We start from the raw sequence: 17,068 nt of genomic DNA on the forward strand, positions 1-17,068 counted from the left end.
TAGTTAATGATAAACTTACCTGGAGCAGCCAGTGCCAGGCAGCAGCTGCCAAGGCAAACAGGATCATGGGGTGCATTAAAAGAGGTCTGGATACACATGATGAGAGCATAATATTGCCTCTGTACAAATCCCTAGTTAGACCGCACATGGAGTACTGTGTCCAGTTTTGGGCACCGGAGCTCAGGAAGGATATAATGGAACTAGAGAGAGTACAAAGGAGGGCAACAAAATTAATAAAGGGGATGGGAGAACTACAATACCTAGATAGATTAGCGAAATTAGGATTATTTAGTCTAGAAAAAAGACGACTGAGGGGCGATCTAATAACCATGTATAAGTATATAAGGGGACAATACAAATATCTCGCTGAGGATCTGTTTATACCAAGGAAGGTGACGGGCACAAGGGGGCATTCTTTGCGTCTGGAGGAGAGAAGGTTTTTCTACCAACATAGAAGAGGATTCTTTACTGTTAGGGCAGTGAGAATCTGGAATTGCTTGCCTGAGGAGGTGGTGATGGCGAACTCAGTCGAGGGGTTCAAGAGAGGTCTGGATGTCTTCCTGGAGCAGAACAATATTGTATCATACAATTATTAGGTTCTGTAGAAGGACGTAAATCTGGGGATTTATTATGATGGAATATAGGCTGAACTGGATGGACAAATGTCTTTTTTCGGCCTTACTAACTATGTTACTATGTTACTATGTTACCTTTGTGCAGTTATCAGTATACACCTGTGTTATGAAGCCATGTTCTTCTGCACCCCCACCCATGTGTAGCCACCCAGTAGACTGGTGTTTTCTTCCGCACCCTCACTTATGTACATTTCTGTAGTATAAGGATGTCATGAAGCTATATGTCTATATATATTCTTCTGTACCCACACCCATATGCACTGTTCAAGGTCATGAAGCCATATATTCTTCTACATCCTCACCCATGTGCAGTCACCCAGTAGACAGGTGGTGTGAAGCCACATGTTCTTCTTCACTCGTACCCATGTGCAATCACCCAGTACACCAGTGTCATGAAGTCATGTGTGGTTTTGAACCTCACTCATTTCGCAGTACACTGCTGTCACAAAGCCCCTTATCGTTATATTACCTGTCTCCTTCATAATTGTTATGCAACCTAAAATTATTGTGTATAGTGATGCTCAGAACTGTCTTTTACATCTGGTGACTCAAGAAAAGCTCATAGTAACTCTTCACTTGTCACAATCCATGACATAATTTCCATAGCTCAAGTATTTCAGCACATTTTACGCAGAGTTCGCCTAAAACACAATTTTACATTACAAAAAGTTTACGTTCTGTTCTGTTAGCAACCATGTAGGGTTTAAAGTAGGCTAACAGCTGTGTAGGTGTCCGCTCCCGGAAGCATTACTTTATCTAACGTAAGTCTTATCTCTAAGTGTGCAGAGACATCATACTTGCGCGTTTGATTTTAGCTGATGTTTTATAAGCTCCACTTACAGGTCAGCCATTAGCATTAGTGGCCGGGGCACGCTACTGCATTAACATAGGTTTTCTATGCCATTTGTGTAGCGTCTTTTATAGCATTAACTGCCGGGGCACGCTACTACATTAGCGTAGTTTTTCTATGGCGTTTGTGTAGCATTGTTTAGAGTATTAATGGCCGGGGCACGCTACTACATTAGCGTAGTTTTTCTATGGCGTTTGTGTAGCATTGTTTAGAGTATTAATGGCCGGGGCACGCTACTGCATTAGCGTAGTTTTTCTATGGCGTTTGTGTAGCATTGTTTAGAGTATTAATGGCCGGGGCATGCTACTACATTAGCGTAGTTTTTCTATGGCGTTTGTGTAGCATTGTTTAGAGTGTTAATGGCCGGGGCACGCTACTACATTAGCGTAGTTTTTCTATGGCGTTTGTGTAGCATTGTTTAGAGTATTAATGGCCGGGGCATGCTACTACATTAGCGTAGTATTTCTATGGCATTTGTGTAGCATTGTTTAGAGTATTAGTGGCTGGGGCACGCTACTACATTAGCGTAGTTTTTCTATGGCGTTTGTGTAGCATTGTTTAGAGTATTAATGGCCGGGGCACGCTACTACATTAGCGTAGTTTTTCTATGGTGGTTTTGTAGCATTGTTTAGAGTGTTAATGGCCGGGGCACGCTACTACATTAGCGTAGTTTTTCTATGGCATTTGTGTAGCATTGTTTAGAGTATTAATGGTCGGGGCATGCTACTACATTAGCGTAGTTTTTCTATGGCGTTTGTGTAGCATTGTTTAGAGTGTTAATGGCCGGGGCACGCTACTACATTAGCGTAGTTTTTCTATGGCGTTTGTGTAGCATTGTTTAGAGTATTAATGGCCGGGGCATGCTACTACATTAGCGTAGTATTTCTATGGCATTTGTGTAGCATTGTTTAGAGTATTAGTGGCTGGGGCACGCTACTACATTAGCGTAGTTTTTCTATGGCGTTTGTGTAGCATTGTTTAGAGTATTAATGGCCGGGGCACGCTACTACATTAGCGTAGTTTTTCTATGGTGGTTTTGTAGCATTGTTTAGAGTGTTAATGGCCGGGGCACGCTACTACATTAGCGTAGTTTTTCTATGGCATTTGTGTAGCATTGTTTAGAGTATTAATGGTCGGGGCATGCTACTACATTAGCGTAGTTTTTCTATGGCATTTGTGTAGCATTGTTTAGAGTATTAATGGCCGGGGCACGCTACTACATTAGCGTAGTTTTTCTATGGCGTTTGTGTAGCATTGTTTAGAGTATTAATGGCCGGGGCATGCTACTGCATTAGCGTAGTTTTTCTATGGTGGTTTTGTAGCATTGTTTAGAGTATTAATGGCCGGGGCATGCTACTACATTAGCGTTGTTTTTCTATGGCGTTTGTGTAGCATTGTTTAGAGTATTAATGGCCGGGGTACGCTACTACATTAGCGTAGTTTTTCTATGGCGTTTGTGTAGCATTGTTTAGAGTATTAATGGCCGGGGCATGCTACTACATTAGCGTAGTTTTTCTATGGCGTTTGTGTAGCATTGTTTAGAGTATTAATGGCCGGGGCACGCTACTACATTAGCGTAGTTTTTCTATGGCGTTTGTGTAGCATTGTTTAGAGTATTAATGGCCGGGGCACGCTACTACATTAGCGTAGTTTTTCTATGGCGTTTGTGTAGCATTGTTTAGAGTATTAATGGCCGGGGCACGCTACTACATTAGCGTAGTTTTTCTATGGCGTTTGTGTAGCATTGTTTAGAGTATTAATGGCCGGGGCATGCTACTGCATTAGCGTAGTTTTTCTATGGTGGTTTTGTAGCATTGTTTAGAGTATTAATGGCCGGGGCATGCTACTACATTAGCGTAGTTTTTCTATGGTGTTTTTGTAGCATTGTTTAGAGTATTAATGGCCGGGACACGCTACTGCATTAGCGTAGTTTTCTATGGTGTTTTGTAGCATCGTTTAAAGTATTAACTGCTGGGGCATGCTACTGCATTAGCGTAGTTTTTCTATGCCATTTGTGTAGCGTCGTTGAAAGGTTTAACATGTGCTATGTAGTTAGAATTACTTGGATTTTCCACTTAACAAAACAACTGGACCCCAAAATACTATTGTCACGATATGGTATGAAATATCATAAGTAGTCCTCTTGCTAGCCTGCGTGGGCTAAGCCCCCCTTCTTGGAGTGATACTGCAAATTCCTGGCTTTCCTTCTCAGAGAGTGTGGGGGTTAGGAGAGCCAAAAGGAATTTACGACCGGCATTTCCTGTGTAAGCTCTTGTTCAGCTATAAGTGAAGTAGAAACTTCGAGGATCCATGAAAGATTGTTTGTTTAGTTTTTGTTAGATATTAGGCAAGCGATTTAAGCTAGACATACGAAAATATATATTCTTATTCTCACTCGGTGTACCTACCCATTCCCCGAAACACGGGCTTCTAACTCCGTCTGGTAAAGAAGTAGGGTTTTCTCTGTAAATATGTATCCCAGATAGGACATATTTGATCTCATTAGAATGCTCACGTTAATCCGAGATGAATGAGGAGTATGTTAGGACTCTGACATGTTTTGTAGTGAAGTTATAGAAATCAGAGAAAATAGTTTAAAGTTTAGGCAGAATGTAGAGAGAGGAGGGTCTGGATAAGCCAGCCTTTCTGTGATGTCACAGCCTTAATGTTTTAAGTGTCTGGCAGGCTCTGAGGAGTCATCTTTCTGCTTGATTTCTTGTCTTCTCCTGGAAGAGCCCTGCACACGTCCAAATGAGCTGGGACGTATGGTTGCCTGCAATGCTTTGAACATGTGAGTGATACTTTTCTCATTTAATCCTTGTTTATTTCATAATTACCCTTGTACATATTTGCAATTGTCTCATTTGTAACATCTTTATAAAATATTTTTGATAAAGCACTGCCTAATTATTTTTTATGGGATATAATATTTAATATTAGTTCGTTCATCCTGTTCTAAACTTACCCTGTCTTCTGAAGGGAAATACGCTACTGTGTTGGGTTAGCTTCGGACCCGTTTAATCGAAGCTGGTGGCAGTGACACCGATAGTGTGCAGACTTTTGGGTTATGGTGTAGCGGCTGCGGCATTAATAATTATTGTTCCTGCCTGAGTGGGAGTAGTTATCGCGTCGCTGCAGCGTGCCCAATAGCCAGTACATAGCAGGCAGCCTTTCTGGCGACTAATTACCCAGGGTGCAGTACCTAATCTGACCTGAGAGTAAGGGGGCGCCAGAGAGCTGCAAGTGTTAAGTGGAACTGTAAGCGGGATATATATAAATCCCTGCAGTTCGTGGTATATAGAAAAGCAGTGCGATACCTAGAATAAGCCCCTGCTGTAAACTAAGAGGTCAATAGCCTTGTGTGTGGTTTTTCATCACATCGTGGAGTGGAGGGATAACTAAGATAAGCCCCCCTGCACATGTGATAGCCGTCTGTTGGCCTAAAGTCACCTCAATCCGTGACGTAGGGGTGACGGTCACGGTGGGACTCCTGACCAATTGGTGACAGCGGTCAGGGGAATCGTGACAATTGGTGGCAAGGCGGTGGGATATCTTAGAGCATTAGTAATTTGGTTTGAGTAATCATTCCTCTCACTAAAAACTTGCAGAAAGTTCTTGCGAGGACTCTGCGCAAATAAGTTTGGAGAACGAACTCAGTGTTTTATTAGTCTTGAGACAATTGTGTACGGGTAATTATCCCCTCCCTTTCTCTTCGTTTTTCTATCCTATCTTTTATTTGGCAACCATGGTTGTGCGGGGAGAAACCTTCTACGAGCAGCAGACGATAGACACCCTTGTTGCCTTATGCAAGTCACAGCACATTGACTTTGCGGGCAAAAACAAAGCCCAACTGGTCGCAGTTCTGGTGCAATGGGAAGCCGACCAAGCCAGGTCACAGAGCCCAGAGGCCGCAGAAGCCAGCACCAGCGAACGTGGTGCTGCAGCAGAGGTCCAACCACTGAATGCTGGCCCTGTTAGCAATCCGGGCGAATTGGACCCCCACCTGCAGGCGGCCTTGAAAGAATTCCCCACTGACGACCATTAGGGACGTCGGCAGCTGATTCAGCAATACCGGCAGGAGGCCCAGGCCCAGCAAGCCGAGAGAGAGGCCCGAGCTGAGAGAGAGGCCCGAGCCGAGCGGGAGGCTGAGCGAGCTGAGCGGGAGGCTGAGAGAGCCGAGCGCCAAGCCCAGCGAGAACATGAACTGGAGATGCTCCGGCTGGGGGGGATGCCCTCCACCGCCCAGAGATGTGAGCCCAGCAGCGCTCAGATACCTAAGCCCCGGCCCGATCACTTTCCTGTTATGGAGAAGGACGGAGACTTGGACACTTTTCTGCGGGCCTTTGAGAAAGCCTGCAGACAGTACCGGCTGCCTACAGATGAATGGGCACGATACCTGACACCAGGGCTGAGAGGTAAAGCTCTGGAGGCGTTTGCTGCCCTCCCTCAAGAACAAGATGGTGACTATGAGGCCATCAAGCAGGCTCTGATAGCCAAGTACCAGCTTACACCCGAGGTGTACCGTAGAAAGTTCCGGACCCTCCAACGTGGCCCACACGACAGTTACAGTGATGTGGTGCATGGACTGGGGACCCACTTTGACCAGTGGACCCAAGGACTGTCAGTGACCACCTTTGCACAGCTGCGAGACCTGATGATCAAAGACCAGTTCTTTCATCTTTGCCCAGCTGAGGTGCGACAGTTCGTGATGGACAGAGAACCCAAAGACGTGACGAAAGCAGCGCAGATTGCCGATGCCTATGAGGCCAACCGTAGATCGGAAGTGGGGAAGCCAGTCACCACCAGCTGGAGAGGGGGTAAGCCTGCATCCAACGCCAGTACCCCTGCCAGCCAGCACACCAGAGGTCCTGGCCCTGTGGCCAACAACACCAGACCTACCACCGAACCTCGCCAGTGTTACTACTGCAAGCGGCCTGGGCATATCAGTACCTTCTGTCCAGACAGGCCGAAGAACCCCCCAGCCAAGGCCCCAGGGCCTAATGCAGCGGTTCTTTTGGTGGGTGGTGTGGTTGGGAGGGTGTGTGACAACGTACAGCCCGTCACTGTGTGGGGCCATGTTGCTACAGGCCTCAAGGACACAGGGGCTGAACGAACCCTCATCCGACCCGAACTGGCGGCCCCTGAAGAAATCATTCCGGGGAAAACCCTAACTGTCACTGGGATTGGGGGCATCAGCTGTCCCTTACCGATGGCCCAGGTTTTTATTGATTGGGGTGCCGGGAGCGGGGTGAAGGAAGTGGGGCTGTCTGATAATTTGCCCACTGATGTTTTGTTGGGGACTGATTTGGGGAGGTTGGTTGCCCACTACGTCCCTGATACCCCTCCCCAATCTACTAATGAGGGTAAAGTTAACCCTGATGATGATGATGATGATGGGAAATCGCATGTGTTACCTGACCATGCTTTATCTTGTAATGATGCATCTATTAACCATTTTTTTCCTAGGATTGATGGTGAAATTGTTGTACCGGTGCCAGCTGAACCTGATAATGATTTTTCTGTGAAGGTTAATGTGTCCATAGGTACAGGCGTGCCCAGCCACGTCGCTCTGCGGAGTGAGACGGCTGAGGAACCCCTAACAGAGGCGAGTGTCGGTGCTACAGGAAATGGGGAGATGCATGGGAACCGTGAGGAAGGTGATGCCATGAAAGTGACCAGTGCCACCGAGGAAGGTAACTGGCCCATAAGTAGCACTGCCCCTGGAGTGTTGTGGGTGGATGGGGAGGTAGAGCCCATAGCAGCGCCGGCTGATGGTGCTTTAGAAATCCCCGGGGAGACAGCCTACGTAGCTGCTGTCACCCGCAGTCAGAGTGCCCGGAACGCAGATAACTGTCGGCCTTCCGGACCCTCCTCAGTCATTACTGTGACTGAACCAGAGGTGGACCCAGAGCAGGTCCAAGAGGGTTCCCGTGGGGAAGGGACCCTGACGTCGCTTCTGGCTTCCCCTAGCCAGGAGTTTCAGGCCGCTCTGCACACAGATGCGAGCCTAGAGAGTTTGAGACAACTCGCCGGGACGCGCTTCTCCGAGACTGATAAGGAGAAGGTGTTCTGGGAACAAGGAAGGTTGTACCGGGAGACAGTACCCGGAGAATCACAAAAGGAGTGGTTGAGGGAAAGACAGCTGGTCGTCCCACAGCAATTCCGGGGTGAGTTGTTGCGGATTGCCCATGAGATCCCGCTAGCTGGACACTTGGGGATCAGCAAAACTAAGGCCCGGCTGTCTCAACACTTCTATTGGCCTAAGATGGGGACAGATGTGTCAAACTACTGCCGCTCCTGTATCACTTGTCAAAGAGTGGGGAAGGCGGGGCCTGCTCTTAAGGCTCCTCTGATCCCTTTACCAGTGATAGAGGAACCTTTCCAGAGGATCGCGGTGGACATTGTGGGCCCGCTGGCCGTCCCCAGCAGCTCTGGAAAGCAATATATCCTTACTGTGGTAGACTACGCTACCCGGTACCCAGAGGCAGTAGCTCTGTCGTCAACTAGGGCAGATAAGGTGGCGGATGCCCTGTTGGCTATCTTTTCACGTGTAGGGTTTCCCAGGGAAATGCTTACTGATCAAGGGACCCAATTTATGTCTCGCCTAATGGAGGCTCTCTGTAAGAGAATGCAGGTGAAGCACCTGGTATCGAGTGCGTATCACCCACAGACCAATGGCCTGTGTGAACGCTTCAATGGTACCCTCAAACAGATGCTACGCATGCTGGTTGAGACTCAAGGGCGCGACTGGGAGCGGTACCTCCCACACCTGCTGTTCGCTTACCAAGAGGTTCCGCAGGCCTCGACGGGGTTCTCCCCCTTCGAGTTCCTGTACGGCAGGCGAGTCCAGGGACCCCTTGGGTTGGTAAGAGAATCCTGGGAAGAGGAGCCGAACCCTTCTGAAGTGTCCCTAGTGGAGTATGTCATGTGCTTCCGTGACAAGATGCAGACCTTGACGCAGTTGGTGCATGACAACATGATGCAGGCTCAGGCTGATCAGAAACACTGGTACGACCAGAACGCCCGGGAGCGGACCTACCACGTGGGTCAAAAGGTGTGGGTGCTGGTCCCCGTACCAACGGATAAGCTTCAGGCAGCCTGGGAGGGCCCGTACGTCGTCCACCAACAGCTCAACCCGGTCACGTACGTGGTCACGCTTGACCACACTCGGGGTAGGCGAAAGGCCTTTCACCTCAACATGATGAAAGCTCATCACGAACATGAACCTTTCGTCCTACCGGTCTGCAGCTTGCCCGAAGACGGGGAGGAAGACACCCTCCTGGACATGCTGGCCCAAGCCAAGGCCAATGGGTCCATTGAGGACGTGGAGGTAAGCGCCTCGTTAACTGAATCCCAGCGGTTGCAGTTGCAAACCACACTGGAACCCTTCCGGGTCGTGTTCTCCAACTGACCTGGGAGGACTCAGCTAGCAGTCCACGAGGTGGACACCGGGAATCACGCCCCACTACGGCGAACACCCTATCGAATCTCTGACCAGGTGCAGCAGACTATGCGCCAAGAGATCGATGAGATGTTACAGCTGGGGGTGATTCGACGGTCAAAGAGCGCGTGGGCATCACCTGTAGTTCTCGTGCCAAAGAAGGACCGGACCACCCGGTTCTGCGTGGACTACAGGAGGCTCAACGCCATCACAGCCTCGGATGCGCACCCAATGCCGCGCATCGAGGAGCTGCTTGAGAAGTTAGCTGGCGCAGATTACCTAACAATAATGGATCTGAGTCGAGGATACTGGCAGATTCCCCTGAGCCCCGAGGCGCAGGAAAAGTCCGCCTTTATCACACCCTTTGGACTGTACGAGTCCACGGTCATGCCCTTCAGCATGAAGAATGCCCCTGCCACTTTCCAGATGGTCAACCTCCTGCTTCAGGGACTGGAGAAGTACGCCGTGGCGTACTTGGATGACATTGCCATCTTCAGTTCCTCCTGGGAGGAACACCTGCAGCATCTCGAGGAGGTGCTCAGGCGAATCCATCAAGCAGGACTGACTATCAAGCCGGGAAAGTGTCAGATGGGCATGAGGGAGGTTCACTACCTGGGGCACCGGGTAGGCGGGAACACCCTGAAGCCAGAGCCTGACAAAGTGGGAGTGATCGTGAACTGGCCCACTCCCGTGACCAAGAAACAGGTGATGTCCTTCTTGGACACTGCAGGGTACTATAGGCGCTTCGTACAGCACTATAGTAGCCTGGCAAAACCTTTGACGGACCTCACCAGGAAGAAGCTACCCCACATCGTCAACTGGACAGATGGCTGTGAGGGGGCCTTCCAGGCGTTGAAAACCACACTGTGCAATGCCCCTGTGTTGAAAGCAGTCGACAGCAGTCGACCGTACTTGGTGCAGACCGACGCCAGCGAGTTTGGCCTTGGTGCTGTGCTCAGCCAGGTTGACTCGGAGGACCAAGAGCACCCCGTGTTATACCTGAGCCGTAAACTTTTGCCGAGGGAAGTGGCCTACTCCACAATCGAGAAGGAGTGCCTGGCCATAGTCTGGGCCCTGCAGCGCTTGCAGCCCTACTTGTACGGTCGCCCCTTCACTGTGGTGACCGACCACGACCCTCTGCGCTGGCTAAACGCCATGTGTGGAACCAACGGCAGGTTGCTACGCTGGAGCCTTGCCCTTCAGCAGTTTGACTTCACCATTGAACACAAAACGGGCAGGGAGCATTGAAATGCAGATGGACTCTCCTGCCAGGGCGAACCTACTGAGGTGCCCATGGAGGCATACCGTGGGGTACTGCCTCCCTAGCGCACACCAAAAGGGGGAGGTGTCACGATATGGTATGAAATATCATAAGTAGTTCTCTTGCTAGCCTGCGTGGGCTAAGTCCACCTTCTTGGAGTGATTCTGCAAATTTCTGGCTTTCCTTCTCAGAGAGTGTGGGGGTTAGGAGAGCCAAAAGGAATTTACGACCGGCATTTCCTGTGTAAGCTCTTGTTCAGCTATAAGTGAAGTAGAAACTTCGAGGATCCATGAAAGATTCTTTGTTTAGTTTTTGTTAGATATTAGGCAAGCGATTTAAGCTAGACATACGAAAATATATATTCATATTCTCACTCGGTGTACCTACCCATTCCCCGAAACACGGGCTTCTAACTCCGTCTGGTAAAGAAGTAGGGTTTTCTCTGTAAATATGTATCCCAGATAGGACATATTTGATCTCATTAGAATGCTCACGTTAATCCGAGATGAATGAGGAGTATGTTAGGACTCTGACATGTTTTGTAGTGAAGTTATAGAAATCAGAGAAAATAGTTTAAAGTTTAGGCAGAATGTAGAGAGAGGAGGGTCTGGATAAGCCAGCCTTTCTGTGATGTCACAGCCTTAATGTTTTAAGTGTCTGGCAGGCTCTGAGGAGTCATCTTTCTGCTTGATTTCTTGTCTTCTCCTGGAAGAGCCCTGCACACGTCCAAATGAGCTGGGACGTATGGTTGCCTGCAATGCTTTGAACATGTGAGTGATACTTTTCTCATTTAATCCCTGTTTATTTCATAATTACCCTTGTACATATTTGCAATTGTCTCATTTGTAACATCTTTATAAAATATTTTTGATAAAGCACTGCCTAATTATTTTTATGGGATATAATATTTAATATTAGTTCGTTCATCCTGTTCTAAACTTACCCTGTCTTCTGAAGGGAAATACGCTACTGTGTTGGGTTAGCTTCGGACCCGTTTAATCGAAGCTGGTGGCAGTGTTACCGATAGTGTGCAGACTTTTGGGTTATGGTGTAGCGGCTGCGGCGTTAATAATTATTGTTCCTGCCTGAGTGGGAGTAGTTATCGCGTCGCTGCAGCGTGCCCAATAGCCAGTACATAGCAGGCAGCCTTTCTGGTGACTAATTACCCAGGGTGCAGTACCTAATCTGACCTGAGAGTAAGGGGGCGCCAGAGAGCTGCAAGTGTTAAGTGGAACTGTAAGCGGGATATATATAAATCCCTGCAGTTCGTGGTATATAGAAAAGCAGTGGGATACCTAGAATAAGCCCCTGCTGTAAACTAAGAGGTCAATAGCCTTGTGTGTGGTTTTTCATCACATCGTGAAGTGGAGGGATAACTAAGATAAGCCCCCCTGCACATGTGATAGCCGTCTGTTGGCCTAAAGTCACCTCAATCTGTGACGTAGGGGTGACGGTCACGGTGGGACTCCTGACCAATTGGTGACAGCGGTCAGGGGAATCGTGACAATTGGTGGCAAGGCGGTGGGATATCTTAGAGCATTAGTGATTTGGTTTGAGTAATCATTCCTCTCACTAAAAACTTGCAGAAAGTTCTTGCGAGGACTCTGCGCAAATAAGTTTGGAGAACGAACTCAGTGTTTTATTAGTCTTGAGACAATTGTGTACGGGTGATTATCCCCTCCCTTTCTCTTCGTTTTTCTATCCTATCTTTTATTTGGCAACCATGGTTGTGCGGGGAGAAACCTTCTACGAGCAGCAGACGAGAGACACCCTTGTTGCCTTATGCAAGTCACAGCACATTGACTTTGCGGGCAAAAACAAAGCCCAACTGGTCGCAGTTCTTGTGCAATGGGAAGCCGACCAAGCCAGGTCACAGAGCCCAGAGGCCGCAGAAGCCAGCACCAGCGAACGTGGTGCTGCAGCAGAGGTCCAACCACTGAATGCTGGCCCTGTTAGCAATCCGGGCGAATTGGACCCCCACCTGCAGGCGGCCTTGAAAGAATTCCCCACTGACGACCATGAGGGACGTCGGCAGCTGATTCAGCAATACCGGCAGGAGGCCCAGGCCCAGCAAGCCGAGAGAGAGGCCCGAGCTGAGAGAGAGGCCCGAGCCGAGCGGGAGGCTGAGGGAGCTGAGCGGGAGGCTGAGAGAGCCGAGCGCCAAGCCCAGCGAGAACATGAACTGGAGATGCTCCGGCTGGGGGGGGATGCCCTCCACCGCCCAGAGATGTGAGCCCAGCAGCGCTCAGATACCTAAGCCCCGGCCCGATCACTTTCCTGTTATGGAGAAGGACGGAGACTTGGACACTTTTCTGCGGGCCTTTGAGAAAGCCTGCAGACAGTACCGGCTGCCTACAGATGAATGGGCACGATACCTGACACCAGGGCTGAGAGGTAAAGCTCTGGAGGCGTTTGCTGCCCTCCCTCAAGAACAAGATGGTGACTATGAGGCCATCAAGCAGGCTCTGATAGCCAAGTACCAGCTTACACCCGAGGTGTACCGTAGAAAGTTCCGGACCCTCCAACGTGGCCCACACGACAGTTACAGTGATGTGGTGCATGGACTGGGGACCCACTTTGACCAGTGGACCCAAGGACTGTCAGTGACCACCTTTGCACAGCTGCGAGACCTGATGATCAAAGACCAGTTCTTTCATCTTTGCCCAGCTGAGGTGCGACAGTTCGTGATGGACAGAGAACCCAAAGACGTGACGAAAGCAGCGCAGATTGCCGATGCCTATGAGGCCAACCGTAGATCGGAAGTGCGGAAGCCAGTCACCACCAGCTGGAGAGGGGGTAAGCCTGCATCCAACGCCAGTACCCCTGCCAGCCAGCACACCAGAGGTCCTGGCCCTGTGGCCAACAACACCAGACCTACCACCGAACCTCGCCAGTGTTACTACTGCAAGCGGCCTGGGCATATCAGTACCTTCTGTCCAGACAGGCCGAAGAACCCCCCAGCCAAGGCCCCAGGGCCTAATGCAGCGGTTCTTTTGGTGGGTGGTGTGGTTGTGAGGGTGTGACAACGTACAGCCCGTCACTGTGGGGGGCCATGTTGCTACAGGCCTCAAGGACACAGGGGCTGAACGAACCCTCATCCGACCCGAACTGGCGGCCCCTGAAGAAATCATTCCGGGGAAAACCCTAACTGTCACTGGGATTGGGGGCATCAGCTGTCCCTTACTGATGGCCCGGGTTTTTATTGATTGGGGTGTCGGGAGCGGGGTGAAGGAAGTGGGGCTGTCTGATAATTTGCCCACTGATGTTTTGTTGGGGACTGATTTGGGGAGGTTGGTTGCCCACTACGTCCCTGACACCCCTCCCCAATCTACTAATGAGGGTAAAGTTAACCCTGATGATGATGATGGGAAATCGCATGTGTTACCTGACCATGCTTTATCTTGTAATGATGCATCTATTAACCATTTTTTTCCTAGGATTGATGGTGAAATTGTTGTACCTGTGCCAGCTGAACCTGATAATGATTTTTCTGTGAAGGTTAATGTGTCCATAGGTACAGGCGTGCCCAGCCACGTCGCTCTGCGGAGTGAGACGGCTGAGGAACCCCTAACAGAGGCGAGTGTCGGTGCTACAGGAAATGGGGAGATGCATGGGAACCGTGAGGAAGGTGATGCCATGAAAGTGACCAGTGCCACCGAGGAAGGTAATTGGCCCATAAGTAGCACTGCCCCTGGAGTGTTGGGGGTGGATGGGGAGGTAGAGCCCATAGCAGCGCCGGCTGATGGTGCTTTAGAAATCCCCGGGGAGACAGCCTACGTAGCTGCTGTCACCCGCAGTCAGAGTGCCCGGAACGCAGATAACTGTCGGCCTTCCGGACCCTCCTCAGTCATTACTGTGACTGAACCAGAGGTGGACCCAGAGCAGGTCCAAGAGGGTTCCCGTGGGGAAGGGACCCTGACGTCGCTTCTGGCTTCCCCTAGCCAGGAGTTTCAGGCCGCTCTGCACACAGATGCGAGCCTAGAGAGTTTGAGACAACTCGCCGGGACGCGCTTCTCCGAGACTGATAAGGAGAAGGTGTTCTGGGAACAAGGAAGGTTGTACCGGGAGACAGTACCCGGAGAATCACAAAAGGAGTGGTTGAGGGAAAGACAGCTGGTCGTCCCACAGCAATTCCGGGGTGAGTTGTTGCGGATTGCCCATGAGATCCCGCTAGCTGGACACTTGGAGATCAGCAAAACTAAGGCCCGGCTGTCTCAACACTTCTATTGGCCTAAGATGGGGACAGATGTGTCAAACTACTGCCGCTCCTGTATCACTTGTCAAAGAGTGGGGAAGGCGGGGCCTGCTCTTAAGGCTCCCCTGATCCCTTTACCAGTGATAGAGGAACCTTTCCAGAGGATCGCGGTGGACATTGTGGGCCCGCTGGCCGTCCCCAGCAGCTCTGGAAAGCAATATATCCTTACTGTGGTAGACTACGCTACCCGGTACCCAGAGGCAGTAGCTCTGTCGTCAACTAGGGCAGATAAGGTGGCGGATGCCCTGTTGGCTATCTTTTCACGTGTAGGGTTTCCCAGGGAAATGCTCACTGATCAAGGGACCCAATTTATGTCTCGCCTAATGGAGGCTCTCTGTAAGAGAATGCAGGTGAAGCACCTGGTATCGAGTGCGTATCACCCACAGACCAATGGCCTGTGTGAACGCTTCAATGGTACCCTCAAACAGATGCTACGCATGCTGGTTGAGACTCAAGGGCGCGACTGGGAGCGGTACCTCCCACACCTGCTGTTCGCTTACCAAGAGGTTCCGCAGGCCTCGACGGGGTTCTCCCCCTTCGAGTTCCTGTACGGCAGGCGAGTCCAGGGACCCCTTGGGTTGGTAAGAGAATCCTGGGAAGAGGAGCCGAACCCTTCTGAAGTGTCCCTAGTGGAGTATGTCATGTGCTTCCGTGACAAGATGCAGACCTTGACGCAGTTGGTGCATGACAACATGATGCAGGCTCAGGCTGATCAGAAACACTGGTACGACCAGAACGCCCGGGAGCGGACCTACCACGTGGGTCAAAAGGTGTGGGTGCTGGTCCCCGTACCAACGGATAAGCTTCAGGCAGCCTGGGAGGGCCCGTACGTCGTCCACCAACAGCTCAACCCGGTCACGTACGTGGTCACGCTTGACCACACTCGGGGTACGCGAAAGGCCTTTCACGTCAACATGATGAAAGCTCATCACGAACGTGAACCTTTCGTCCTACGGGTCTGCAGCTTGCCCGAAGACGGGGAGGAAGACACCCTCCTGGACATGCTGGCCCAAGCCAAGGCCAATGGGTCCATTGAGGACGTGGAGGTAAGCGCCTCGTTAACTGAATCCCAGCGGTTGCAGTTGCAAACCACACTGGAACCCTTCCGGGTCGTGTTCTCCAACCGACCTGGGAGGACTCAGCTAGCAGTCCACGAGGTGGACACCGGGAATCACGCCCCACTACGGCGAACACCCTATCGAATCTCTGACCAGGTGCAGCAGACTATGCGCCAAGAGATCGATGAGATGTTACAGCTGGGGGTGATTCGACGGTCAAAGAGCGCGTGGGCATCACCTGTAGTTCTCGTGCCAAAGAAGGACTGGACCACCCGGTTCTGCGTGGACTACAGGGGGCTCAACGCCATCACAGCCTCGGATGCGCACCCAATGCCGCACATCGAGGAGCTGCTTGAGAAGTTAGCTGGCGCAGATTACCTAACAATAATGGATCTGAGTCGAGGATACTGGCAGATTCCCCTGAGCCCCGAGGCGCAGGAAAAGTCCGCCTTTATCACACCCTTTGGACTGTACGAGTCCACGGTCATGCCCTTCGGCATGAATCATGCCCCTGCCACTTTCCAGCGGATGGTCAACCTCCTGCTTCAGGGACTGGAGAAGTACGCCGTGGCGTACTTGGATGACATTGCCATCTTCAGTTCCTCCTGGGAGGAACACCTGCAGCATCTCAAGGAGGTGCTCAGGCGATTCCATCAAGCAGGACTGACTATCAAGCCGGGAAAGTGTCAGATGGGCATGAGGGAGGTTCACTACCTGGGGCACCGGGTAGGCGGGAACACCCTGAAGCCAGAGCCTGACAAAGTGGGAGTGATCGTGAACTGGCCCACTCCCGTGACCAAGAAACAGGTGATGTCCTTCTTGGACACTGCAGGGTACTATAGGCGCTTCGTACAGCACTATAGTAGCCTGGCAAAACCTTTGACGGACCTCACCAGGAAGAAGCTACCCCACATCGTCAACTGGACAGATGGCTGTGAGGGGGCCTTCCAGGCGTTGAAAACCGCACTGTGCAACGCCCCTGTGTTGAAAGCAGTCGACAGCAGTCGACCGTACTTGGTGCAGACCGACGCCAGCGAGTTTGGCCTTGGTGCTGTGCTCAGCCAGGTTGTTGTCTCGGAGGACCAAGAGCACCCCGTGTTATACCTGAGCCGTAAACTTTTGCCGAGGGAAGTGGCCTACTCCACAATCGAGAAGGAGTGCCTGGCCATAGTCTGGGCCCTGCAGCGCTTGCAGCCCTACTTGTACGGTCGCCCCTTCACTGTGGTGACCGACCACGACCCTCTGCGCTGGCTAAACGCCATGTGTGGAACCAACGGCAGGTTGCTACGCTGGAGCCTTGCCCTTCAGCAGTTTGACTTCACCATTGAACACAAAACGGGCAGGGAGCATTGAAATGCAGATGGACTCTCCTGCCAGGGCGAACCTACTGAGGTGCCCATGGAGGCATACCGTGGGGTACTGCCTCCCTAGCGCACACCAAAAGGGGGAGGTGTCACGATATGGTATGAAATATCATAAGTAGTTCTCTTGCTAGCCTGCGTGGGCTAAGCCCCCCTTCTTGGAGTGATACTGCAAATTCCTGGCTTTCCTTCTCAGAGAGTGTGGGG

The sequence above is a fragment of the Ranitomeya imitator genome, chromosome 4, assembly GCF_032444005.1.
Source record: "Ranitomeya imitator isolate aRanImi1 chromosome 4, aRanImi1.pri, whole genome shotgun sequence".
In the NCBI taxonomy this organism is placed as follows: domain Eukaryota; kingdom Metazoa; phylum Chordata; class Amphibia; order Anura; family Dendrobatidae; genus Ranitomeya; species Ranitomeya imitator.